The 27,865-nt window shown below is 43.7% G+C and overlaps 1 non-coding gene and 1 pseudogene across 1 annotated transcript; both read right to left on the bottom strand.

Moving 5' to 3' along the window:
- LOC123826350 lies at positions 1-27,011 on the bottom strand (annotated as a pseudogene).
- Positions 481-583, bottom strand: LOC123826512. The gene has a single exon (XR_006787077.1). It is a non-coding gene; the product is annotated as a U6 spliceosomal RNA (small nuclear RNA).
- Positions 27,012-27,865: the final 854 nt, after the last annotated feature.

Below are 27,865 nucleotides of genomic sequence, written 5' to 3'. Positions count from 1 at the left end.
TTAATGTTCTCTTTGCCTGTACAGGTTCATCAAAAATGTTTTTCTCAATTTCTTCTTCTTATTAACTAATTTATTGAATATTTACAACATTTCTGAGTACCAAGCACACTTCTAATCACACAGTCTTTACAATAACGCAACAAGGGAGGTACTATCACTATTCCCATTTCCCAGATGAAGAACTGAGATGCAGGGAGGTTAGACAGCTTGCCCAAAGTTACACAGCTACTGAGTCGTGATCCCAGATTCAAACTCAGGGAGTCGGGGTCTGAGTCCAGACTTGAACCACTAAACAATGTTGCTTCATACACACAGCTCCGCTCCCTGGGAAATGTTAGATGCTAACTCACGCCAGTGGCCAATTAAGATGCTTTGCTTTGCAGAGTTGTGTTGAGTTGTGGCAGTGCTTGTGAATATGGCACACAAGAGCTGTTTCCTAATGGATCTCACTCCTGCTACTGCTTCCTCCATGGTCTCTTAAAGACTTTGGAACACTTCATGAATTTGCAAGCCATCCTTGCGCAGGGGCCATGCTAATCTTCTTTGTATCATTCCACTTTTAGTGTTTGTGCTGCTGAAGCAAGCAGAAGAGATTAGTCAAAGAATGTGTATGAATGACTCATGGACATGGACATTGGAAACAGGACTGACTGTGGGTAAGAGGGGTGGACTGGATGGAGGGGAGCAAGAGGGAAAAAACTGGGACAACTGTAATAGAATAAACTATAAAAATAAAGTAGAGGAAAAAAAGACTTTGGGTGTCAAGCTGGTTCCTTCTTTTTAGAGCTTGTTTGGAGGTTCTAGCAGGGAGGGCAGCTCCTCATATACCCTTGACTGAAGACTGGTCCTCTCCTCTAGTTGGGAAGGTTGTCCTCTTCGACCGAGCACACAGCTTTGGGAGGAATGCACGTGGATGGGCGAGGAAGGAAGGAGACACCCGCCTAGCCAGCCAGATCAGCTAAATCAACTGTGGCGATCCATGGGGTGACAGATGTTGCAGCCAGATCGCCCTCACATCCAGTTCCTTTTTTCTAAAGACATATTTACTCAGTGTCATGATCAGACTATTACATTTAGCAATCAACAGCATGAGTACAAAAAACAAAACAAAACAAAACATTAAAACCCTTTGTTAGAAGGTGTTACACTTTCCACAAAACAGAAACTAAAATAGACTGTTATACAATTAGTTACAAATACCGTCCTCATTCTTTGTGCCCATATACATGTGTCTTGCCTAAAACATGTCTTCTTTGTAGCAGCTAGGCTCGGCCACCACTGTGCTTGGCTGAGTTTACAAATCTGTGGTAACCTGTAGCTTTTCTGTCACTTGTCTGGTTCCCTTCTCCTGCTATGCTTTGTTTCCTGGCAGCAATTAAATCCTTCTGCCACTGCCACAGCCACCGCTGCTGCTGGAACCACTGTAGCCATCTTCATTTCGTGGTTGGGCAGAGTATTGGCCTCCACCACCATAGGGGCCAGAGCTTCTGCCTCCAAAGTTTCCTCCTCTCATAGGTCCAAAATGTGAAGATTGATTGTTGTAACTGCGAGAATCATGATAGCTTTTGTCACCTCCAAACTGCTTCCACCATTACCAAATCCATTAGAGCCATCCCCACTGCCACCATATCCACCACCACCACAGCCGCCACCAAAACCACCTTCACCACTGAAGATTTCTCCATGGCCAAAGTTGTCATTCCCACCAAAACCACCTCCACAACCACCTCCGGAGTTTTCAAAACAACTTCAACCTCTTTGGCTGGATGAAGTGCTAGTCACCTCTTGCTTAGACAGGGCTTTCCTTCCATCACAGATGTGGCCACTCACAGTAGGGTATTTCTGAAGGACAATCTTGTCTACAGAGTCATGGTCATCAAAGGTTACCAAAGCAAAGCCTCCCTTTTTGCCACTGCCTCAGTCAGTCATGATTTCAATCACTTCAGTTTTCCCATACAAGATAATCTCTTGGGTGATGTTCTCCAGTGTCTTCTTTAATACCACCAACAAAAATCTTTTCACAGTTAAGTGGGCACCAGATCTTTGAGAATCTTCTCTTGAGACAGGCCTCTTTGGCCCCTCAAGAGTTTTTTCTATACCACGGGGCCCTGAACTCAGGTCTGCATCCACCTCCTTCACGGTGGCCTATGCAACAGACCCAAAGCCCCTGGAGCACCTGGTGCTTGTATCTCCCAGCACCACAGAGTCTGTGCGCGTTCCTCATGGCTCAGAAAGGCTCCTCGGACTCTCATTGGTTGTTTCAAAGCTCAAACCTCCAATAAAGAGCTTCCACAGCTGTTCAGGCTCTTTGGGAGGCTCTGAATTAGACAGGACAACTGCAGGAAGGACACTTCAATGATGCTTACTCAGCAGTGTCCACCAGCGGAAAGGTTGTCCAGTTGGTCCTTAATAATGAGGAACTGACCTGAGTGAGCTAAAATGTTTGTCAAGGTCGATGTTGGAAGAGGTGTCCTTCAGTGTTTCCTTTTGCTTGTTTCTTCTGCAAGTAAACAGACATTTGAATTCAAAAAGCAGCTGGGAACGTGGACTAAGAACAGTTAGGGTGCATAGGAAAATCTCAGCATTATTGAGAGGGGTTGGGTTGAAAGTATTTTGGGGGTTTTTTGAGAAAAGTTACAAAATAGTTTATTGTATGGTCAAACAGGAGAACTTTTTTTGTTATTCCCTTGTAATCTCCAAATTTCCAGTTGATTTCTGGTAACTTCCAAAGATTCAATTAATTTATTTTTATACCTTTAGAAAATGGCATCACAGTGTAAACCAGCTTTATTCACAATTTGTTGAATAAATCTTATTTTTAAGATTTTATTATTGATTTTTAGAGAGAGGGTAAGGGAGGGAGAGAAAAGGGGGGAAAGAAACATCAGTTGCCTCTCACACGGCCCCCAACTGGGGACCTGGCCACAACTCACACTTGTAGCCTGACAGGGAACTGAACCAGTGACATTTCAGTTTACAGGACAAACGCCCAACCCACTGAACCACACCAGTCAGGACTAGATGAGCAACTCTGTAACTATCAGAATAGCCCTGAAATGTTGAAGCAACATTTGAATACATTTTATTCACATTCTAACTTGAACAGAGAGGCAGTGCGATTTAGGAATGGCTGGTTTCCTTCCTAACTGAGCCACAGACTCAGCAATATGTCAGGCACAGTAATTCTTAACCACTCCCCACTTTATTCCCAGGGTGCTGGAAATGACTAAGCCATCAGACAGTAAACTGTTATACCCAGGAAGTTAAACAGTGACTTGTGTGTGGAGACTCCTATGAAAAATGGACAGGAGAACCTGAGAGAATTTACTACAGCAAGGCCTCACCTTTTTATGGGTTTTTCATGAGAAAGGTGTGGAATGAGGAGAGACATGGGGGGTTGGCTTTAAGTTGATGCCTGAATACTTTGAGCCTAGGCAATCAATGGGGACTTGAATAAGGAGGTAGGAAGAAAGAAGTTCAGAAAATGGTGTACAATTTAATGAATATGAGGAGGAATAATATTCTATATGATACGCAGAATTGTGAAGGAAAAGATGAGCTTTGGATATTATGTTCAAGACTAGGACTGAGATGTGTTGTTTATAAACATGGCTGAGAGAATTCCTCCATCCCTATTCACATACCCCTTTGTAGGGGGACTTTGTCACTCCTCCCATTGACAGTGGAAGTGTATTTCCCTAGTCCTGGAACCCGAGCCAGCCTTGTGACTTCCTTTGACCAACAGAATGCAGCAGAAGTGACACTCTGTGACTTCCAGGCCCAAGCCTTGAGACGCCTTTCAGCTTCTTCTCTTGCCCTCTTGCAATGCTGTCCCTCTGGAAAAACCCAGGCTAGCCTCTTTGAGAATGAGGGACCACGTGGAGAGAGAGGTCTGGCTGCAAGCCAACACCAATCCCAGACATGCGAATGAGGCCATAAGATGGCCAGTCCCAGCCTACCTGGCCATCTGATTGCTCTCATCTGAGTGACCCTAGGTGAGATCAACAGAGGCATTGCCAGCTGAGCCCAGCCCATATCGCTGACTCACGGAATTGCAAACAGATAGATGATTATTTAAAGCCACTATATTTTGGGGAGGTTTGTGAGGCAGTAATAAACAACTGGTATAGAAGTTGGTACTAGAAGTGGAGTGTTGCCATAAATAACCTAAAACAAGTGGCACTAGCCTTAGGACAAGGTAGAGGCAGAAGCTGGACAAGGAGATAAGGGAGTTGTTGGTGCTCTAACTGCACTATGCACTGAGGAAACTGCTCTGTGATACTGGAAAGAAGGCAGTCTACTTGATGCAGTGACAGAACAATTGGCAAAACGTTGCCTGCAGTAACTCAGAAGATAGAAAATGTACCTAATGAGCTGTGGATCTGAGGAAGGAGATTCTGTCTGAGGGAGAGAGCGAGAGAGCGAGAGAGCCAGAGAGAGCCAGAGAGAGAAAGAGAGAAAAAGAAGATGAAAAAGAAACCACTCAGTTTGCAAGCAGAATTTATAGGGAATATAGAATTTGGAATTTGGAATATAGAATATAGAACTTAGAGGGAATTTAGAGGCCTGGTATTTGTATGATTGAAACAGAAAATCATATTTTATCTCCAAGTCTTTCCAGTTGGCAAAAGATGCTCAGAGTAAGAAATGGCTTCAGGAAAAGATGAAACCAAAGTTATGGCTTAAAAACCCTTTATCAGCACCTCGAAAAACCTAGTAGACCCTCTCAGCAGGACGAGAGCTTTACACATTTTAAAGGCATTTTCTTATGGCTGCTTCACTTGCTGCCCAAAGTAAAGAGAGGCCCACCTATTGGAGTGGACTACAATCTGATGTACGAGAAAGTCATGAAGTTTTTAAAGAAGTTGCACTGCCTTGGACTAAAAGGGGCAGGTTCATTCAAACTGAAAAGAGGCTTCTGTTTGTACAACTTTCTACAGACAGGAAGCAAGATGAGAAAGGTGTTCAGTGGGGAACCTAGGCAATTCTTGGAGAAAAGGAAATAATATCTCGGGGGATGGAGCCGAGAGACCAGAGGGCAGAACCACAAGTCAGGGAGAACGATGGACTAGGGAACTACCTTCAGGGAGCAAAACCAGATCCTAATCAGGAAATTTTCTGTATTTAGAGTGGAGGGACCTGAAAGTACAGTACAGTTAAGTTTCAGAAATGTCGTAGACCAGTGACTGCTACGTGTCTCCAATTCCTTCCCTTTTCGAATTTGAATGTCTACATGGTTGTCTGGTTTCTTTCTTACCGCAGTGTGTTCAGGGGCAGAATGGTGTAGAATCCTGTAAACTAAAAATGCAAGGTTTCTGCACCATTCTACCCTAAACATATACTATGATGCTTTTTGTGATGTACCAGAGAAACCTCATCAGATCTAATGAGCCCTAATGGGATGAACCTTTGGGAGATGAGCATTTGTTTGTTTGTTTGTTTGTTTTTGTTTTGTGGAGAAAGGATGTGACTGATGATGGCAGAGGTGGACTTTGTAGATTATTTGCAAAAATGGGCACAGTAATTTCCCCCATCACTGTATGCACATCCCTTTGCAGTAGGACTTAGCTGGTTTTCCCCCATTGGGAGGTGGAGCCTATTCACCTCCATTTTGAATCTGAAGAGGACTTCAGTGGATTGTGGCAGAAATGCAGCACTCAAGTCTAGGCTTTTAAGAGGCTTTGAAGCTTCTGCTCTTGCCTTATTGGAAGGCTGCCACCTTGTAAAGAGGCCAGGCTAGTGTCTCTGAGGGTGAGAGGGCACATGGAGAGAGAGGCCCAGCCGACAGCCTGCACCAACTGCCATACATGTAAGGGAAGCCACCTGAGACCCCTTGTCCCAGCTGACCCACCAGTGGACCAAGGCAAGAGCAGCTGAACAGTCCAGCTGCACCCAACCCAGACTGCTGATCTACGGAGGCATGAGTAAATAAAAATGCTTATTGCTTTAGGCCATTTTGAGTTGATTTGTTGCATAGTAGTAGATAACTGATATAAGGGGAAAAGGTCTATCACAATAGTAAAAGACTTTTCAAACCTTCCTTCAAAATAGTTCCTGGTTCACTATGAAGTGAGCAAAGTAGGGAGGGGCTCCAGCCTGGGTAGCAGGGCAATCACTGTGCGGTGTGCAGTTTGAGGCTCCCGACTCAATAGTGAGTAACAATCATAACAGTGTGAGTGAGCACTTATTAGTGTCAGACACGGCACCAAGCATTTTCCTTGGATCATCTACTTTAACAACAGGTCCTACTGTACCTATTTTCGGTTGAAGTAGCTGATCCTTTGGAAGGTTATTTTGCTGGAATTCAAACCTAGCCTCACTGCAGTCTTAACCACTATGCTAAAGCTTTGCTGGGACACTGACACCCGAGTACAGGCAGATAGGAAATAGCGATTGGAGTGGAGTGCAGAGATGCTGAAAGTTTAACGTGGAAAAACGTGCAGACCGTTCTTAACTTAGTTCTCCTCTCTTCTCCAGGCCCCCATTCCCCCAACCTGGTTGTTTTGCCAATTTTTTGCAGGTATGACATTTTTTGCAAATTACTTCTAAAACTTCCCTTCTCACTTAGAAACACTGAGGATCCCTATTGTGGCCACAAAGTAAAGAGAATTCAAGTCAACCTGAATTGCGGGAGAAAGACAGCTGCTCATTTGTTTCTCTAACACAACGGCCTGCACACTTTTGGTTCTTTTGCTCCTTGTCAACTTACCAACAAGTAGAATGACAGCCACCCCTCTTTGATTGGCAATCATTAAAATCACAGTGTGTATTCAGAACTCAGAACAAAAGCAGAGACTTGGGTACACACACTACGGTGAACTCCACAAGTCTCTGGTGCTGGCAGGCTTTGTTTGAAAGGATCATGATATGGAGTATAGCTGATGCTTCTGGCTGTGCTCTGGTTCAAGTTCAAATTCTCTGACTTATAGCTCCAGGAGAGAATAGCAAGAGAAAAGTCAATCAGAGGGAGGAAGTTTAATACTAGAATTGGGAGAAGTAGGGAAAAAATAAAAATTAGAAAACAAAGAAAAAGGAGGTGATGGGAGAAATCAAATACATGGGAGCAGAAAGGATTTATTTTAAAGTAAAAAAGTGAAGTAAAGAAATGAACAAAAATATGGAATACTAAAAGGTCAGGGGAATAATAATTGGGCTTTAGTAATGTGACAATATATTTTTAAAAACAAATAATGAAAATGTACTATAAACATGGTGATAACAATTAATGGTGCTGTATTGTATATTTGAAAGTTGCTTAGAAAGTATATCTTAAAAGTTCTTGTCACAAGAAAAAAATTTGTAATTACCTGTGGTGATAGACATTACTAAACTTATTGTGGTGATTATTTCACTAAATATAAATATCAAATCATGCTCTACACTAGAAACTAATAGAATAAGTCAATTATATCTCATTAATTTAATGAGCATAATTTAAAAAATATTTTTAAAAACTGTCTCCACATTTCTTCCTCCCACAACGCACAAGGCTAAATGAAAATATACACCTCTGCAGAATATTCCACTACCAACACACACACACCACACCATACCACACAACACATACCACACAAACACACCACACCCACATTAACACACCACAAATTGCACTCACCACAATGGCACACAACACAAATTGCCCATACCACATGACACCACACATACATGCCAAACACACACAGCACACAACATACATCATGCACAACACACACATCATGCATACCACACCACACCTACTACACAGACACCATACACACCAGACCACATCACACACACATCACGTATAGACACAATACACACCACACACGTATGAATCATACACCCCTACTCATACCACACCATACACACTACACATAGCATACATACCACACACACCATACCACAAAAAATACCATACGACACCACATATACATACCAAATATGCATGTGTGCATAGAAGATGTTTTTCTCCTTCTCTTTCTCCCTCCTTTCCCCTTTCCCTTTATGCACAGCACACCAACACACATCATACACACTGTACCATACACCACACAAACTGAACACAGACACTATACACACCATTACATTACATCATACCACACATACCGTATACACTCACAATACATACCACACACACATAAATCATACGTCTGCTGCACATACCACACACCACACCACACACAATATACACACATACCACACACACCACACGCCATATATACCATGCAACAACACATATATACACTAAGCACACACCACACATGCCACACTCACCACACAGAATGCCCACCACCTACATACAAGACACACAGCACATACATGCTACACTCACCACATACCACCCATACCCACCATATTCACTATACACGAGACACTCACCACCACATATCACACCATACACACGCTATACATACCATGCACACATTCCACACACACCACACACACCACACCATACACCATACAAGCATCACACACAAACCACACTCCACATGTATAGCACACAAAACACACAAACAGTGATAACAAGTCAGAAAGCCTAGATTCTTGGCAAGCATATTCTGTGGTCTATAACTCCCTGGCGTTCCCTTCCCCTCTGAGAGACCTTCCAGGGCTCCTTAGCAAAGGGCAGACATGCTCGTCTCTGCTGAGCCATCCGATGTTGTCATCTTCCAAACATTTTCATAAGATAGCGAGTTAGGGACCAGTGTGTTCAAAGGGAGGATTTAGTCTATTTACAGATTCATATCAGTGGGTGGCCAACTTATTTTGAATCTTGATAGAGGCCAGGATAACAAGAAGGCTGGCTTGCTTAATCAAAAGAGTTTTAAGGAAAATCCCAAACATCTTCAGAGGAGTATGCGCCTCCATTCTAATGTCCACACAACCGACAATCAACACTGTTTATGCCTCAGATCTTTCACGAGGCTTGGAACAAGCAAGAAAAGATTCTACAATAGCTACAAAGAACCTTTTAGCAATTATTTTTTGGTAGTTTTAAAAAGCTATTTTTGTCTTCTCTCCTTAAAGAAAAATGACTTTCGCCAAAATGAATTAAAAAGAAATAACAGAGTTTATAAACTAAATCAGAGAGCTAAATACCAGTGCCTTCATTTTCTGATTTTTTTCACCATCCATTTTTTTATATAGATTTTACTTATTTATTTTTAGAGAGAGTGGAAGGGAGGAAGAACGGGAGAAAGAGAAACATCAATGAGCCTCTCTCATACCCCACACTAGGAACTTGGCCCGCAACCCAGGCTTGTGTCCTGACTGGGAATCGAACCAGCGATCCTTTGGTTTGCAGGCCAGAGCTCAATCCGCTGAGCTGCACCAGCCAGTGGTCATCATATAATTTTTAATGTTGGCAAAGTTTATGTATTTTTTATCGAAGGGTAGGTTGTGAGATACCAAAGTTACATAAATTTGTAAACTAAAATTTTTAAAATATCTAGGATACACAGAAAACAAAATAAGAAACACCTACACAAAGCAAGAAACAGTTTTGGTGTCTCTGTCACACCACCATCATCCCCCCAACTCCATCTCCAATCCTGGTTTCACTGAAGTAGACAAAGACAGGGGTCCGAGGCTGAATGAGCCTCTGCCTTTATAATCAGAGCAAATAAAGAAACACCAGCACCATCTGGGTTCTACCCAGAGTCATATAACTCGAGGTGCTTGTGTAATGTCTAGGTTCCCATTGGCCTTCAGCAAACACCACCTTATTTATTACCATGCTTCTGTGAGCAAAGGGAAAAGAAAAGTTAAGATCCTATTTTGCACGGGTAGAAAAAGAAAAGGGAGCCCTGGCTGGCGTGGCTCAGTGAATTGAGCGCTGGCCTGCAAACCAAAGGGTTGCTGGTTCGATTCCCAGTCAGAGCACATGCCTGGGTTGTCATTCAGGTCCCCAGTGGGGGACACATGAAAGACAACCACACATTGATGTTTTTCTCCCTTCTTTCTCCCTTCTCTTTCTCCCTCCTTTCCCCTTTCTCTAAAAATAAATAAATAAAATATTTAAATATAGAGAAAAAGGAGTGGTAAGGAGCTGTGTCAAAGGTCACACACATTACTGGAAGCCCAAACTCGTGGCATTGGTGGAGAATGCTATGGGTCTGGAACCACAGGGCACCTGGCACTGAAAGGAACAGTTGCTAGAAGCATCAATATCTCTTGTTACCTTACAAGTCCACACCTTGGGTCTCACTGACTGTTCCCTCTCCTCAATGATAAGGCAGTATGACTTTAGAGTGTCCACAAACACAAAAGTACAAAAAAAGGAGGGCAAAAGGAAGGGAGGAAAAGAGAGAGAAAGGGAGCGGGGAGGGAAGACACTGGCATTTTTCTGCAAGGCTTTTAAATTCTCCCATGTCATATGAAACAAACGCTTTGTGTAATTTTCCAGTGGCCTTGATTAAAGAGGTTATGTAATCCAGTATAACTATAGCTTGAAGAAATTAAAGGCCATACCAGGCTTATCAAATGTTCAGGTCCAGCTAGAGATACAGAAACATTAAGCACTCAAGACACAGCCAGTTTATTTATATGGCGTCTGTCTGTTCCTTCAGGGTCTTCCCTCCTTTTCCTGTTATACAAGCCCTTTTATAATCTGTCTCCAATCGCTTTCTCACTGTCTCAGCCATTGTCTGCTTGCACATATCATTCGCTCCAGCCAGCCAGCTGGGCAAGCCCACCACAAAGTTTTGTGCAGCCTTCCCACCTCATTTCCAGCTCTCACATTCCTGGCTTATCTGAATCTGGCTGCTTCTTCAGAACCCAGGGGACATACTCCTTCTTGGAGAAGGCTCTCTTCAGGACCGCAGTCCTCTACACTCTACACATTTGTCCTGTCCAGGTCAGTCCCTTGATACAGGAACAGATTCGGGCAGCACCTCACTCTCTAGTAAACTGGGTATGTCCTTGGCCTCCCTGAGTCCTTCTTCAATAACAATGAAGCTTTGTGAAGATGAAGTGAAGTAGTCCACATAATGTGCTAGTACAGTGTCTGGCACAATGGTGCCCCCCCAAAACACACTTCTGCTCCCCTGTGCCAGGCAGCAGTGGGGGATGAGGTCTCAGTGTGTGCCTGACATTGTACATGGGCAATAAGTGGACTCACGTGACTTTCAGCAAGATTTTTTAATTCTCCATCTTGAAATTGGGGAGTATCGCTTGAAATATTCAGTCAGTCTTATCTATAATGCAGATGTGGTGAACAAGACAGATGTGGTTCTGTCTTCATGGTGTGAGTAGAAGATAAGACACAAATACATTTGTTCTACAATACAACTCACTTGGCATTTGACATATGTTATCTTGGGTTGCTAGTTATCTATTTACATGTATGCCTTGTCCTCTATCAAGATGGTAAATTTATTGAGGGACAAGGACCTGGATTCAGCTTTGCCACATCCCCTGCACGGCACAGAGTATTGTGTATATGGCAGAAATTCAATATTATTTATTGCTAATTACCTAGAGGATTGATCTTTCTCCTGCAATAAAAAATTTTTTATGTAGATCCCATTCACCTACAAGGATCTGTGGTTCTTCTCGGTGTGTTCAAAGCAACATGTGAATTAGTACCTAACCTCAGCGCTTCCAAGTCCTCCTACCAAATGCAAATTCATTGTCATTTGGTTTACATGTGCTCTCTCGGACACCATCAATCTACAGCTAAAGTTGTCCATTGGTCTTCCTGAATGACACTTTCTTGTCAACTAACTATAACAATATATTATCACATTTAACCCTGAAATAACTATGAAGCGATTATTTCATATATATGAAATAACCATGTTACCACCCACATTTTATAGATGGGGAAACCAGGGCTGAGAGAACCACAGTTATTTGCCCAAAGCCACAAGTGAGTGGTGGAACTGAGATTTGAACCCAGAAAGTCTGGCACACAGCAGGGAGCACACAACCCTATGCCAGATGCCTGACCTGGTGACACAAAGACAGCTCAGCTTCTCTAACAAGAAGGTATGGGCAAATCAGAACCAGTAACAGTATCAATTTATGTGTGCCTGTGTGTGTATAAGTTATATATAGTACAATTCTATGTCTACAAAATATCTTATGAAACATATTCAATATATGCATATATTTGTGATGCCTGAAAATAAAAAATCTAAATCTAAAAATATGCATGCCAAAAATAAAGAAAGAACCAATAACAGTGCACAGGCCCCCTGCAAGCTCCCAGGGGAAGAGCTCCACGGCAGGGGCTTCTTTCCTCGCAGCTGTGGTGAGAAAACAGCCCGGGCCCACAGGTGGCCGTTTTCTCACGCGCTCACGGCAACTGGGCTGCTTGTGCTTGTCTGGGGAACACTGGCTCAGCCTCCCGCCCTGTGCCCTCCCCAAGGGCTTCCAACCTAAGGTCTCTTATCCAGTGTCCTCCACCCATGGCCCCCACCCAAGGCCCCTATCCAAGGCCCTTCACCCAGGGCCTCCACCCATGACCTTCACCAAGGGTTCCTACCCAGCGCCCCTTACCCCGGGCCTCTACCCAGGATCCTCACCCGGGGCCCTCAGGAGCAAAGACCCTGACCTACTTCATCCCTCCTTCCCCTTGTTCTGTATCTTGTTGGCAATTTTTTTTTTAATTTATGATTTTCAGCCCAGCCGGTTGTTAGCCTGCTGTGTTTGGAAATGGTAGATGATTAAACCTCCTGGCCAGGTGTAAATGCAACCTTTGTCATCTGGAAGCTGAGAGAATTACCTTGTTGGGCTGCAACTCCCTCTGCCTTCGAACTTTCTGCTCCAGCAGACCCTCCAACAGGCCTGCAAGCTTTAGGCCTCTCAACTGACCTCCCAGCTCTGAGCCCAGCCAGAAGCCAGAAATTTCAGATGTATCCACATAGTCACAAAAACACTGAACAGACTCTAAAATTTAGAGGAAACATCTCTCTCTTCCTCCCTCTTTCTCTCCCTCCTTCCTTCCCTCTCTTTCTCTCTCCGAAAGGAATTTTTACCAGGTAAATAATAAAAATAGATAATCATTGACTAGGCTCTAAAACTGGACCAAAAATACATTTGAATTTCTGTTGCCAATAAATACCCCCCTATTTTCTTACTTGGCTTCAGTAGTCACCTTGTGGCCCCCAGAATCCCCTGTCCACTCATTCACTCACATGTGGCTTGTGGTTTCCACGCCAGAGAGCTGCAGCCAGGCAGAGGGGTGAGAATCAGCCCCAGAGCAGCAACTACAGGAGGCCACCTGGAGAAGTGGTCTTACAAGCTCCCTTCCTCAAGGAAGCCCCTACTGTTAGCGCCAAGCCCCGACCAGATAGATCACAGGCCTGTGAGAGGGAGAGGCAGGCCAGGATTCCCTGTGTCGTGAAATTGCCAAACCAGGGGCAGGAAGCTCTGGATCAGCGTTCAGAGCACCAGCAGTGCTCCTGGAGAAGCAGCCAGAAGCCCTCTGTTGACTTTTTCAGGCCGAGTTCTCACCAACAGGCATGTGCTTCAGGAAGGTTATTGCTGAACAAACAGCGCGCAGCAAGTGTGTTTTCCGTGCATATTCCCAGCGTGCCGAGCTTGGCTACTGCTCAAGGTGAGCCGAAGGCAGAGAAACCTGTTCTCGGGCTGCTTCAGTTTGCCCAAGTCGTCTCTAGGGGTCGGGTGCCTTTCGCTGAACCTCAGTGTTGTTTGGGCAGAGAAGGAGAAGCCTACTTGGGAGTTCTCTATAGGCAGTAAATAAATGTTTGTCAAAGACAGAATGGATAAATCAATAAATCAATAAGTGTGTATTTAGTGAGCGTCACCCTGAGCTCCCACCACCCCCCAGCAAGGCTCTGTGGGAGACTGATGACCCTTCAGCAGCAACAGACAAATGAGAGGACAAAACTAACATCTGCGGGATCATTCTAAACTACCCCACCATCCCTGCACTTCGAAGTTTGCTTTAACTTGGTTCCGTTTTGTTCTTTGCAATTCATGTTGCAGGTCACATTCCTCTGTGAATTTGCCCCAGCAGCAGGATGGTGATGTCCCACAGCAGTGACAGGCACATTTGATATGCAAGCGAAGGAGATAGGAGGATGGGTTGGACGGGGCTCATTAATGGATGGTAGGGTGCGGACTCATGGAGAAGAGAAAAAATGACCCCAGGCAGGGAGCTGAGAGGTATGCTACCTGACACTGGAGACAGCTCCTTAAACTGCAGCGAAAGGTTTCTTTCAGGGTGGAGTAAGATACAAGCACGTGAAGCAGGGTGGGAGTGCACCCGCAGGGCTGTGAGGGTGCTAACATTTCTTTACCTGGGGAGGGGCATCATTAAGATGCGAATTTAGAGGACTGGACCTTGGCCATAGGCAGAACAGACTGCAGAGGAGAGAGATCAGGGGGTTGTAAAAGGATGGAGTGGTTAAGAAAGGGCCGATCCTAGAGGTATTTTGAAGACGCAAAAGACGGAATGGTGATAAAATGGGTGACAGGAAGACAGTGGCGAGGGGAAAGAAGATGGCACCGTGATCTGTCCTGAGAGATGGGGTGGGGGAGAGCAGAACCAGGAGAGATGGGAGGCGCGGGAGGGGGTGACAGTGAGCAGGGTGGGGCCTGCACTCAGGATCTGCTGAGTCCTCTGAGCAGGCAGGAGGACTCCCAGTCTTGCTTCCCCCTATTTTGGGCCTCAGGATCTCCTTTTCTCCTGGTTCTCAAATCTTTACCCCAGATTTCTGTTCTGCTCAGTTTCTCCTCCTCTTCAAGTGCCTGTTTGTTTATTTTCAAGAAAGAAATTATATTGCTGAAAAAAAGAGACAGCCAGTGCGATCTGTTCTCAATATGGAAACCATGGACACCACAGGCGGGTTCGTCTCTAAGCGGTGCAGTGGGCCGTCTCCCACAGGCCGCCCCTTAGAGCACACTAGATCTTTACACAGGAAAATCCAAGTGAAAGGCTATACAAGAAGGAAAGAAGAAGGAAAAAAGCAACTTAAGGAGGTGTTCAAGAAGGGATGCAAGGGCACTGGTGGCAAGCAGGAGATGGGCTGAGATGTTACACTTGGGACGGCCCCCAGGAATGATTCGTATAAAGTTCCTGTACTAGGGAGATGCAGATTAAGAAAAACAGATACCACCCCGGTAGTGGCTGATCAAACAGATGGATGGATGGATGGGCACAGTAAGGGAGGAAGTGGTTTTAACACTAACATTTACATACTCAGTCACTCATATTTGTGCCAAGCACTGTGCTAGGGTGGGGGGCACCTCTCAAGAAAAAGAAAACACAGTTCTTGTCCTTTGCAGACCCACAGTTAATGAGAAGAAACACAAAGACAGGTAATCCCAACACTGTGAACTGTCTTGTAGAAGAGGTATAGTAACAAGGGAGAGCTTCTTCCTGAAGGAGATGAGAAAAGTTCCATGGATGAGGAAACATTTAAGCAGGGTCAAGGAGGGTATACACATGCACGTGTTCACACATGCACACACAGAAACACACACTAATACACACAAACACATGCATACACATACACCCACAAATCACACAACAAAGATGCACACACACATAACATATGTGCACACAAAAACACACAACAAAGAGGCAGAACACACCAATATAGACATGCATTGCAGGCCATAGGCTTGGCACATACAAAAGAAGAAAAGCATGACAGTGTCTGTGGCATTCTCAGAGAACTCAGAGAAGTCCTGAGAGGCTGGGGCATTCGGTGTGACGAGAGGAAGGCAGGTAGGAGACTGGTGGTCCCCTGATACATGAACTGATAGTGGGTACACAGGGGAAGCAGCCTGGATGGGGCAGGGGGATGGGAGCACAATAATGAATTCTGTTTGAAACAGGCTTTCCCATTACCAAAACAGCCGGAAAGACATCCTGCACCCAAAGCTTACAACTCAAAACCACCACATTTTTTAAAAATTATACTTTATTGATTATGCTGTTACAGTTGTCCTGACTTTTCCCCCTGTGCGTCCTCCACCCGGCACCACCTACTCCCTCAGGCCATCCCCCCCACCATTGTTCATGTCCATGGGTCATGCAGATAAGTTCTTTGGCTACTCCATGTCGTGTACTGTACCTCACATCCCCCTGACTATCCTGTAACTACCTATTTTTACTTCTTAATTCCTCCACCTCTCATTCATTCTCCCACACCCTTCTCCCATCTGGCAACCATCAAAACACTCTCCATACCCATGATTCTGTCTCTGTTATTCTTATTTGCTTTTAGTTTGTTTTTCAGATTCAATTGTTGAAAGATATGTACTTTTTTCCATTTTACTGTTCATAATTTTGATCTTTTTCTTAAATAAGTCCCTTTAACATGTCATATAATCATGATATGGTGATGATGAAATCCTTCAGTTTTTTCTTGTCTGGGAAGCTCTTTATCTGCCCTTCTATTCTAAATGATAGCTTTGCTGGGTAGAGCAATCTTGGCTATAGGTCCCTGCTTTTCATGACTTTGAATATTTCTTGCCAGTTCCTTCTAGTTTGCAAAGTTTCTTTTGAGAAATCAGCTGACAGTCTTATGGGAACTCCCCTGCAGGACACTAATTGATTTTTCTCTTGCTGCGTTTAAGACTCTCTCTTTATCTTTAACCTTTGGCATTTTAATTACGGTGTGTCTTGCAGTGGGCCTCTTTGCATCTTTCTTGATTGGGACTCTCTATGCTTCCTGGACTTGCATGTCTATTTCTTTTGCCAAATTAGGAAATTTTTGTTTCATTATTTTTTCAAATAGATTTCCAACTTTTGTTCCTTCTCTTCTCCATCTGGCACCCCTGTGATGAGAATGCTGGACCTCTTGAAATTGTCCCAGAGGCTGCTTATATTATCCTCATGTTTTCAGATTCTTTTTTCTTCTTGTTGTTTTGATTAGTTGTTTTTTGCTTCCTTATGCTCCAAGTCATCGATTTGATTCTCAGCTTCAACTACCCCACTGTTATTCCCCTGTAAATTGTTCTTTATTTCAATTAGTGTATCCTTTGTTTCTGATTAGATTATTTTTATGCTGCTGAGGCCCTTACTAAGTTCCTTGAGCATCCTTATAACTAATGTTTTGAACTCCGCATCTGATTGATTGCTTATCTCCACTTCAATTAGCTCTTTCTCTAGAGTTTTGATCTGTTTATTTCTTTTGGGCTATGTTTTTTTGTTTCCTCACTTTGGCAGCCTCCCTGTGTTTGTTTCTATGTATTAGGTAGAACTGCTTTGATACTGTCTCAGAGTATAGCCTAATATAGTAGGTATCCTGTAGGGCCCAGTAGCACAGCCTCCCCTATCACCCAAGCTGGGTGCTTGAGTTGCAACCTTCGTATGAGACAAGTACCACCTCCTTTTATAGTTGAGCCTTGTTTGCTGTTGGCAGATGACTGGGAGAGATTTGCCTAGGCCAGTCAGTTGGAAGGATTGGCTGTGACCACTTACTACCAATCTCTGCCCTCCATGGAGGATCAGCTGTGCTGAATCAGGGTGGTAGTGCTCTGACATGGTCTATAGCTGCCCACTTGGTGTGCTGGCCCTTGTGTTTCCTGGGTGATACAGGCCAAGGTCAGACCCCACCTGTGTTTTTCCCAGGGACACATTGTCTGAGCTCAGGTTATTCCTGGGAAGGTCAGCCCCAACTTGTGTTTTGTCAGAACCACCCTGCCTGAGCTATAAAGCAATCTGAGATGGCTGCTACTTGTGCTGGGCTTGAAGATTCCCAGGTGAAGCCAAACTGTGAATCTAGGCTGGCTGCTGCTATTGCTACCTCTGGGGCCCACTGAGGCCAGCTGTTGCTTGTTTGTTATAATTTAGGAATTTGTGAAGCATGAGCCAAGATCAGCCTTTCAGATGGAAAAGCAGCTTGGGTAGGCCTGTAAGTTGGGTGGGGCAGAGTCTCTGTGGATCTCCAAGGCAGGTCAAATAGTAGTAGTAGAGTCTCAGATATGGCACCAGCCTGCTGGCTCCTTGGCTCTGTGCGGGGAGGGCTCAGAAAATGGACAATGATCTCTGCTCATCCTGATGCCAGACATTTCAGCCTCTCCCACCAATACCTCTCTCAGTATGCCACTGGTGCCCTTCGAGCTGCCACCCCCGTGCTACAGCTCAGAGGAAGTGAGTCTGAGTAGGTGAGTCTTTGTGTGGGTTCTTTAAAAGGAACCACTTGGAGCTCCAGCAGTTTCTTTCACTGACTCATTCCCCACTGGGTTTTGCAGCCAGAAGTTTTGGGGACTTATCTTCCTGGCACTGGTACTCTGAGATGGGGGTGCTGATACAGGGCTGGGACTCCTTGCTCCCAAGACATCCCTCCCAAATTTTTATCCACCACATGTGGGTATGGGATCAGCCCATTCCATGTCAGTGCCCCTCCTACCAGTCTGGATGGATGTGATTTCTTTAATTCTGTAGTTATCAGACTTCCATTCAACTCAATTTCTGATGGTTCTGAATGATGATGCTTCTGTACTTTAGTTGTAAGTTTGATGTGGTTGTGTGAAGAGGTGAGCCATGTCTTCCTGTGCCACCATCTTGACCAGAAGTTGACCACATTTTCCAGTGAGCAAAATGGACAATTGAGCATGAAACAGTATTATTCTCACAGGAGAGTTTCAGATGCCAGCAATTTAATTTACAGCCATCCTTTACTTTTGGAAAATGACTCCAAACTGGTTAGCATTCCATACTGTCCTAATATGGCACTCCCAACCTTCAGTTAAAATTATTACTAGACTCTGGCAAAGGGACAACATGACATTCTAATGTATGCTATAAATTCGACAAGTGATGGTGTACATTAAACAAATGTTTGTCAAATGAATGACTGCAATGACTTCATGCCAGGCCCTGTGAGATAGGCTACAACAAGCAAAATACAGGCCCTGCCCTCCAACTTGTCGCAGTCTAGTGAGGGAGACAGGTGTGTAAACAAATTGTTACAGTGAGATTGCTGTCATAGAGAAAAGCAGACATATAATAAGACCTTTTTATTGCTAAAGTACAAGGGGCAAGGGGGCATGAGGCCCAGTCCACACAGAGACCAGGGTGTCAAGCTGAGGAGTTTGATCTTTATCAGGGAGGCAACACAGAGCCATGACAGAGTTTTAAGCTAAGGAGTGACATTATCAAAACTGCATTCTGGAAGAATCAGTTTGGCTGTGCAAGCAATAGCTTGGTTAAGAAAAATTGGAAGAATGTAGGCCAGCTGGGAGGACAATTCATGTTCAGATGATAGATGGTGACTTTCTGAACCAAGGGAGTACTAGGAGGGCACAAGAAGGAAGGTACACATGTAAGAGGTGTTTGGGAGGTACATGTGCTTGAGCTTAGTGACTGATCTGGTACAGGAGGTGAAGGGTAGCTGTGTGTCTAGGGGCTCCCCTGGTTTCTTGTTTCGGTAATAGGGTGCTTGGTGAAGCATTGCCAAGAGAGGACACCCAAGTTGAAAAGTAGTTTGAAATGAGGAGAGAGAAGTAGGAATTGTGATTTGGACATGATGAAGTCAGGGAGTTGAGGGGCAGCTGGATAGTCATGACAGCAGAAAACAAAATCGGGGGCAGCAGAACTTGTCTGCTGCATGACCTTGAGCAAGTGCCTCAGCCTCTGTCAGCCTCAAAGTCTTCACCTGAACAACGAAGGAGCAGACTTGTATGGGAGTCTAGAGAGCATGGAAAGCACACCCCTGGGATGCCAGTGGACCCTACAAACAAGGTTTCCCTCACATGAGAGGGAGGGTCCCAGACCCACCAAATGCTCCTTATGCTGTGCCACACAAAAGAGTGTTTGGGGCCACTCTTTCATCAGAAAGGGCCCCAAATGCCTGTTCCCAGGCCATTGAAGCCAAACTGAAGATACACATCACTCGGGATGCCAAAGTATTTCTCACTCATCCCTAACACTGGCACTGGCTCCACCTGGCCCTCGGAACCCCAGACATTGCTTGCTGTGAGGTGCCATCTTTATCGAGCCCCTGAGAGGTGCTCTGGGAGCCCTCCCTCTCAGCAGCCACAGGCAACACTGCTGGCAAGAGGAGCGGGGGTGGGCTCTGGGTGCCCTCTGTGAAGCTGGATCTTTCAGCAGCCACCTCCAGGCCTCACCACCTCTAGAATACAGCAGATGTCATTCACATTCTTCACTGATTTATTAAGTATCAGAAGTCAGAAGACACTTTTATGTTTTAACAAATAGAGCTGAAACAATTGTATATCCATGAGCAAAAATAAAAGAACTAACCCGCACATTGTATCATATACAACAATTAACTTCCAAGGGGTTATAAACCTAAGCATTAAACATAACACTGCAAAATTCTAAAAGAAAACAAAACAGAAAATATTTGCAACCTTGGGTTGGAAAAAAAAAACTAAGGCAGGTCAAAAAAAGCACAAACCATTTTTTTTAATTTCCTAAGTTGGAATTTATCAAAATGTAAAACATCTCATCTCCCAAAGGTATGGTTAAGAATATAATAAGCCATGGACTAGGAGAAAATATTGCAAAAGACATAGCTGACAAAGGATTGGTATACAAAGAGTATAAAGAACTCTCAGAACTCAATAAGAAAATGAACAACATGATTTAAAAATGGGCAAAATATGGTGAAAACACACTTCACAAAAGTTGATATGTTGACGGCAAATGAGAGCATTAAAAGATGCTCAACACCAGCAGTCATTAGAGAAATGCAAATTAAAATCACAATATGATAGCTCTACATACCTACTTTAATGGCTAAACTAAAGAGAAAGAGGAGAGGAGAGGAGAGGGAAGGGAGGGGAAAGAAAAGAAAAAGAAAACTGCCAATATTAAGTGCTGGTGAACACAAAGCAGCTGGAACTCTCACGTACTGAAGGTGGGCGCTCAAAAAATGGCATAGCCACTTTGGAAAACAGTCTAAGTCATATGGTAAGCATACACTTACCATGTGATTTAGCAATTCTTCTAGGTATATACTCAAAATTAATAAAAACACATGTTTACACAAAAATGCGTACAGGAATGTTTATAGTGGCTTTTATTCACAATAGTAAAAAGCTGAAAAGAATCTATTCAACAAGTGAATGAACTTAAAACTTGTGACAATTTTCTGCTTGCTTCCATACTCTTTATATCCATACTACAGAGCAATAAAGGGAACCACCTCTGGATGCCTGCAGCAAGATGATGAGTCTCAGATGTATTATGTTAAGTGAAAGAAACTGGACTCAGAGGGTCTGTTTTGGAGATTGTATTTATGAAGCACCCTGGAAAATGCAAAGTTACAGGACAGAACACAGATCAGTAGTTGCCGGTAGGGGGTAGGGGTAGGAGCTTGACTCAAGGGGGCAAAGGAACTTTAAGACCAATAGAAATGACCTATATCCTGATTGTGGTGGTGGTTACACACTGTATGTATTTATCTAAGTTCATAATACTATAAATAAAACAGGTGAATTTCACTGTGTATACTGTATATCTCAAAAAACCTGACTTTAGGGAAAAACTACACCAAAAAGCACTTTTATGGGATTTTCCTTTTTGCTTCTAAGATAATGTGTTTATGTACATTGGTCACCAAACTGACCATGTCATTTGAAAGTCAGCATTTTATACACTTCTTTGTGCCCCAGGATGGACAGAGAATGGCAGTCTAAGAGACAAACTCTAAAAACAAGCCTCCACATAGCTCATTTTTCTTAGTTTGTGCTTCCATTTTATGAAACCTCAGATAAGTGTGTGCACCTGTGTACATATGCACACACACACACACACACACGAATTTAGACCCAACGACCACGAGCTGTCTTCACACCCCTCTTGCGCACTGCTGCTGGAAATGTAAATGGTACAGGCATTGTGGAGGGCAATTTATATTAAAAGCACTAAACTGGCTCAAATACATCGACCCTGAACTTTTATCCTGGAGAATCAGAGAAGTGTACAGAAAATAATAGTAAAAATGGTAACTTACAAGGGCAACACTTCATAAGGGAATCAAAATGCCTGAAAGCACAGACTCAAGATAAACCAGCTGGTCTGAATGCAACTCTACCACTTCCTCACTAGCTGTGTGACCTTGAGGGAAGTTACTAAACCTCTCTGTGCCACAGTTTTGTTATCTGTGAAATGGGGGTAATAATAGTACCTATGTGTTAGGGCGGTTAGAGGATTAAGACAGATGACATATGTAAAGCAATCAGCTCAGGTCCTGGCCGATGGTAAGCCTTCTAAAATATTAGCTATCATTATGAGCTGAATTGTATCCCTCAAAATTCAAATATTGAAGTCCCAACCCCCATTACCTCAGAATGTGACGATCTGGAGACAGGGTCTTTAAAAGAGTAGGTAAATTAAAATGAAGTCACTAGGGTGGGCTCTAATCCAATATGACTGGGGTTCTTATAAGGGAAATCTGGACACAGACACAAAGGAAAGCCACATGAGGACCCAGGGAGAAGGCAGCCACCTACAAGCCAAAGAGAGAGGCCTCAGAAGAAACCAACCCTGCTGATACCTTCGTCTCAGACTTTTAGCCTTCGGAAATGTGAGGAAATAAATCCTGTTGTTTAAGCCATCCAGTCTGTGGTACTTTATTACCACAGCCTAGCAAACAAGTGCAGCTGTTAAATCTCCAAACAGGGAAACTGGTCAAATACATTTGTACAATCATGCAATGATATGTGAGGCAGCCATTAAAAACAACACTGTTGCTCTAGCCAGTGTAACTTGGTTGGTTGGAACATCTTCCTGTAAACTGAAAGGTGTCAGGTTCGACTCCCGGTCAGGGCACATGCCTGGGTTGCAGGTTCAGTCCCTGGTCTGGGCACAGGGAAGAAGCAACTGGTCAATGTTTCTCTCTCTCTCCCTTCCTTTTCCTCTCTCTAAAATCAAGAAGCATGTCCTCGGGTGAGATTTAAAAAAACATTCTTAGTATGTTTTGCTGATCTACCATAAAATATTATGAAAGTGAGAAGAACAGACCATAAAATCATATGTATAAAGTAACACTTTTTTTATACATATGTATGTATAAGTAAATGAAATGTGGACAGCATGTTTAACTTTGAGAGGGAGAGTCATGTAGCATTCCTTTTCTTTTTGCTTATTTGCATCTCTCAATCAATTTTCTACCATGAAAAAAGATTGCTCACACATAAAAAAAAAAGAAGAAAGAAAGAAAAAGAACTGTAGGTGCTTTTGGAGCCAGTCACCAAGGAGGGTCAAAGCTGATTCTCTCAACAGGGGTCCCCAGGCATGGGCTGGAGGAAGACTGGGCTCCAGAGTCAGTGTGACCTTGCCTGACCTCTGTGCAGAAGGGTGTGGGGCTGTTCATCCTCATTTGAAAAATACCAAATCAATCAGTTTAGGAGAATTCATTCTGACCAAAGATTCAAGTACAGATTCAAAATAGAGCTATTTCTTATTTTGTCTTTCACTGCCACCAGCCTCTCCCTCCTCACGTCCTGTCTTTCTGGAAAGCCCACAGGTTGTAAACACAATGTGCCAGGCTCCAGGGGCCAGGAACTGCCTTCAAGACATTTAGATTTGCCCCTAGGATTAATGACTTCAAGAAGCATTTGCCAGGAACTCTTCAAAGCTGGAAACAGAAGCCCTGAAGCATTAAATATAAATAAATACTTAGTCGATTGGTTTCTTCCTTGCTTTTCAAAGGGCAATTTACTTCCTGGATTATCATTACAGTAGTCTGCTCTCCGGAAACCAGGATTATTCAAGTGCCACAGCACAAGACTGGGGCAAAAGAAAAAAAATCTAAAGATGCCTTGTTATATAGCTCCACTTCCTCGTACTTAGCCTGCATCTGGAAGGGCAGAAGCAAAAGCCGTATTGTTGTGTGTGCCCCCTCCTACGGCACGTTGTTTTCGACTGCAGACCTGTATTTTTCTCCCTTTGAGGTATATTAATTCCATTTGAGAAAAAAAAGCCCAGCTTCTCTGTTAACAAGAAATCAACTGTCCCTGTGGTGGGGTTTTAATTCAAATATTTAATGAGCTTCTAGAATGTGCCAGAAACGGTGTGGAGGCTAGTGGAGGGGGGATACCAAGGTGAGTTAAGACTGGTGCCCATTGTCAAAAACTTTTCAATCCATTGTACAAACATGAACACTATGAGAGGCAGAGGAAATAGTTGTCAAAACAGCACGGAGCCCCTGGGCTGTGACATGTGGACTTGGCTGGCAAAGTTTGTGTGTGTGAGCCTGGAGACCTGCTCAGAGGAGAGGGCCCACAGTCCTCGGTTCTCAAAGGGCGGTGGGACTCATGAGGTGAGCAACTACATGAATAATGGGTAGAAGATGCATTCTGACACATCCCTTGCCTCTTACAGCATCTTGGTGGTAAAGTGAAGAATCACAAGGCAGGAGCATGGGGTGGGAAGTGTGGCTGTTTTACTCCGTTCCATAGGAAGAGTTCTTGCACATTCTGATATTTGTCTCTCACATTATCACCTCCCCACAGGCTGTCTCAGAGCTGGCAACATTAGGCCTTGCCCTCTGGTGTTAGTGTTAAAAGGCTTTGGGGAAGTTTCTCAAACGTATTCTAGACCCCCCCAGGCAACCTCACTGCTGCCGTGAGAGGCTAAGACCCTGAGACCCTGAGACCCTGAGAGTCTGCAGACCCAGGCAGAGAACTTTGCATTTGTTTGAATTCTGTTCAGTACAGTTGGAGTGTGTCCTTGCCATTATGCGCCATGCTCTAAAGCACAAAAGTGTGTTATGAAACTTAGAGACCTATGCGGTCATCCCCGACCCAGAATTCTACATTCCCTCTTACCCTGCTCTACCTTTCCCCCATTTTCCACAGTACTTATCTCTTTCTGGCAAACTATGTAATTTTCTTATTTATTATGTAATTGTCTGTCTTCCCCTGCTAGCTTATTACCTCCATGAAGGAAAGAGTCTTGGTTGGTTTATTCACTCATGGATCCCAAGTGTCTGCAATAGTATCTGGCACATAGTAGTTACTCAATATATAAATGATAGATATAACACATATATGTTATATATGGTAATCTAGGGAACACAGACATGGAATTCTGCCCACCAATAGTCCTAGCTCTCCCTTTTAGCAAAATTGAAAAGTGTGCCTTCTATATTTTCACTCAAATTGCTAATTAAGGTGTTGGAAACAATAGGGCTACAGGTGCACTGACATGCGTGCTCCAAGAAGAATGCACAAGGATATGCATGGTCACCAGGTTGGCCACAGCAGAAGATTACGTGCACCTGTCAATCAACAGCGGTCTGATACATTCACGTAATAGACTATTTTGCAGTCACTCTTTAAAAGAAGTGAGGCAGATCTGTAGGTAATTATACAACCTGATCACCAAGATGTGTCATTGGATTAAAAAATGGATTTCCCATAAAAAAGAACAAAATCTTATATTTATGACAGCATGGATGGGCCTAGAGGATATTATGCTAAGTGAAATAAACCAGTCAGAGAAAGACAAGTACCATATGATTTCACTTATATGTGGAATCTAAACAATATAAATGAACACACAAAATAGAAACAGAGTCATAAATACAGAGAACAGACTGATGATAGCCAGACGGGAGGAGGTGTTGGGGCTGGGAGGAAAAGGTAAAGGGATTAAGAAGTAGATTGGTAGTTAGAAAATAGTCATGGGGTGTAAAGTACAGCATAGGAAACAGAGTCAATAACATTGTAATAACTGTGTATGGTGCCAGATAGATACTGTAAATATCAGAGGGAATACTATATAAAGTATATGATTGTCTAACCACTATGCTATATACCTGAAGCTAGTACAAAATAATATTGAAAAAATAATCATATATATATTACATATGATATATCTTACACACACACACACACACACACACACATATATATATATATCATTAAATCCTGCCTTTTGCAACAACATGGATGGACCTTGAGGGCATTATGTGAAGTAAAATAAGTCAGACAGATTAAAACAAATACAAGATGATCTCACTTATCTGCGGAATCTAAAAGAGTAAGACTCACAGAAACACAGCAAAGTGATGGTACCAGGGGCTGGGGGAGGGAGAGTGGAGGAAACAGGAAGGAGCCGATCAAAGGATGCAAACATCCAGTCACCAGATGAGTAAGTTCTGGGACCTAACATACGGCAAGGCGACTGCAGTTAACAATACTGTATCATATTCTTTAAAGTTGTTAAGGGAGCAGACCTTAAATGTCCTCAAAACAAAGTAAAAAAACAGGTAATTATGGAAACTGAAGGAGGTGTTAACTACCCTTACTGTGGTGACCATTTCACAACACACACATGTATCAAGTCATTATGTCATACATCTTAAACTTACACAAGGTTACATGTCAGTTATATCTTAATAGAGCAGGAATGAAAATGGTAAGTACATAACAATATTTATTATGCTTCCATTTTCTTTTTAATTCTGAAGGAATTTTTGTCAGCCTTCCCCCTGTTTTTAGTTTTGCTTTGGTTTCTTTGCTTTGGTTTTTGTGATGGCAACAATATTTATATAATGGGTTTATTTAGGGATAATTGAACAAACAAACATTAATTAAACACCATAATAAGCCAAAGAGGTGCTAGAACTTTTCAATACACCATTTCCTTTAATCCTCGGGCATAGTTGTCACTATTCCTATTTCACACCTGAAGTAGTTGAGACTTGGAGACTTGCCCAGGATCACACAACTCCTGGTTTCTACCAGAACTTACCTTCCATCCCAACCCCTCTTGTGATGGGCGGAGTTTGCCCCTGCACTTCTCCATGTCTCTGCTGGTACACAGACCATGCCAAGGGCCACTGCGCTGTGCACTGGAGCACCATGACTTCTAGGTGTTCTGGCTTCCTGGCTTTGAGGCGCCTGGTCAGCTCATCCTTTCTCCCCTGCAGAGGTGTGGAATGACAAGGTATTGTCACAGCCTTGTCGGAGAGCTGGAGTCTGTCTGTCACCTGCCCAGGAAATAGAGCCTCACAGGCATGAACATCTGTCTGCTCAGGTGACAAAACTGCCACCAGCCTTGAGATGACACACAGGAGACCTGGTGCCAGCGGTCTCACTAACCTCCCACCAGCAGTTGGATTTCCTCTCATACTGCAGGCTTGTAGGGAGGAGACATGCCTTGTCCCATCAGGCCAGCCCCAAAATCAAGGCAAGCTCTGTTATGTCTAAGGCAGAAGGCTGGAATTGAGTTAATTTTATCATTTTAAGTGATTCAACTGTTTTAATAAAAAAAGGAGACCTTGGGCTGGTGGCGTCACAGATAAGGAATGTGGACAGCGACAGCAGATGGGTGACCTTGTTCTGCTTATTAACTCCTTTCCTTCCTCTGTGCCCCTCAACACCCCCTCCCTTGATTTCATTTTCAAGTCCAAGGTTTTAACACCAGTGGGGGAAAGAATAATTAGCACAGCCAAGCCTTGGGAAAATGCTGCTTCAGGGTAATCCACATGTGCTCTGCTGATCACTGGCCTTCAAGCAGGGCCCGGCTGAACACCCTCCGGTGCCAGGCTGGGCGGTGCCCACTCCGGGGGTGGAGAAACAGGCCATCTCTTGGTCCAGGCTTGCTGTCTCTGCTAAAGCACTCCAGGCTGTGTGAACCCAGGTGGCTCAGGAAGTGCTGCTAAGTCTCAGCCTACACTAATCCAATCCCATTCAACAAACATTTACTGAGTGTCTGTTAAGTACCAAAATCTGTGCTAGGAGCTGGGGATGAGAATTTGACTGAGACCCGTCCCCACCACCCACCAAAGAAACAACCTGTGAATGTTTGGGTTGACAGAGCCCAATGGGAAACCTGCTAAGGGACCAGAAGGAAATTATTGGAACAAATCAAGAATAAGAAATGAACCCAAGAAGCCAAATTGGAGGGACCACTTAGCCCTGGGAAGCCCAGGGTCTGTTTGCTCAGATAATGGGGAAAGAGCTGTACCAGGTGAGAACTTGG

The sequence above is a fragment of the Phyllostomus hastatus genome, unplaced genomic scaffold (assembly GCF_019186645.2).
Source record: "Phyllostomus hastatus isolate PE091 unplaced genomic scaffold, TTU_PhHast_1.1 phas_contig_80, whole genome shotgun sequence".
In the NCBI taxonomy this organism is placed as follows: Eukaryota; Metazoa; Chordata; class Mammalia; order Chiroptera; family Phyllostomidae; genus Phyllostomus; species Phyllostomus hastatus.
Note: the sequence above shows the minus strand (reverse complement) of the source record. Positions and strands in the feature narration are given on the sequence as shown.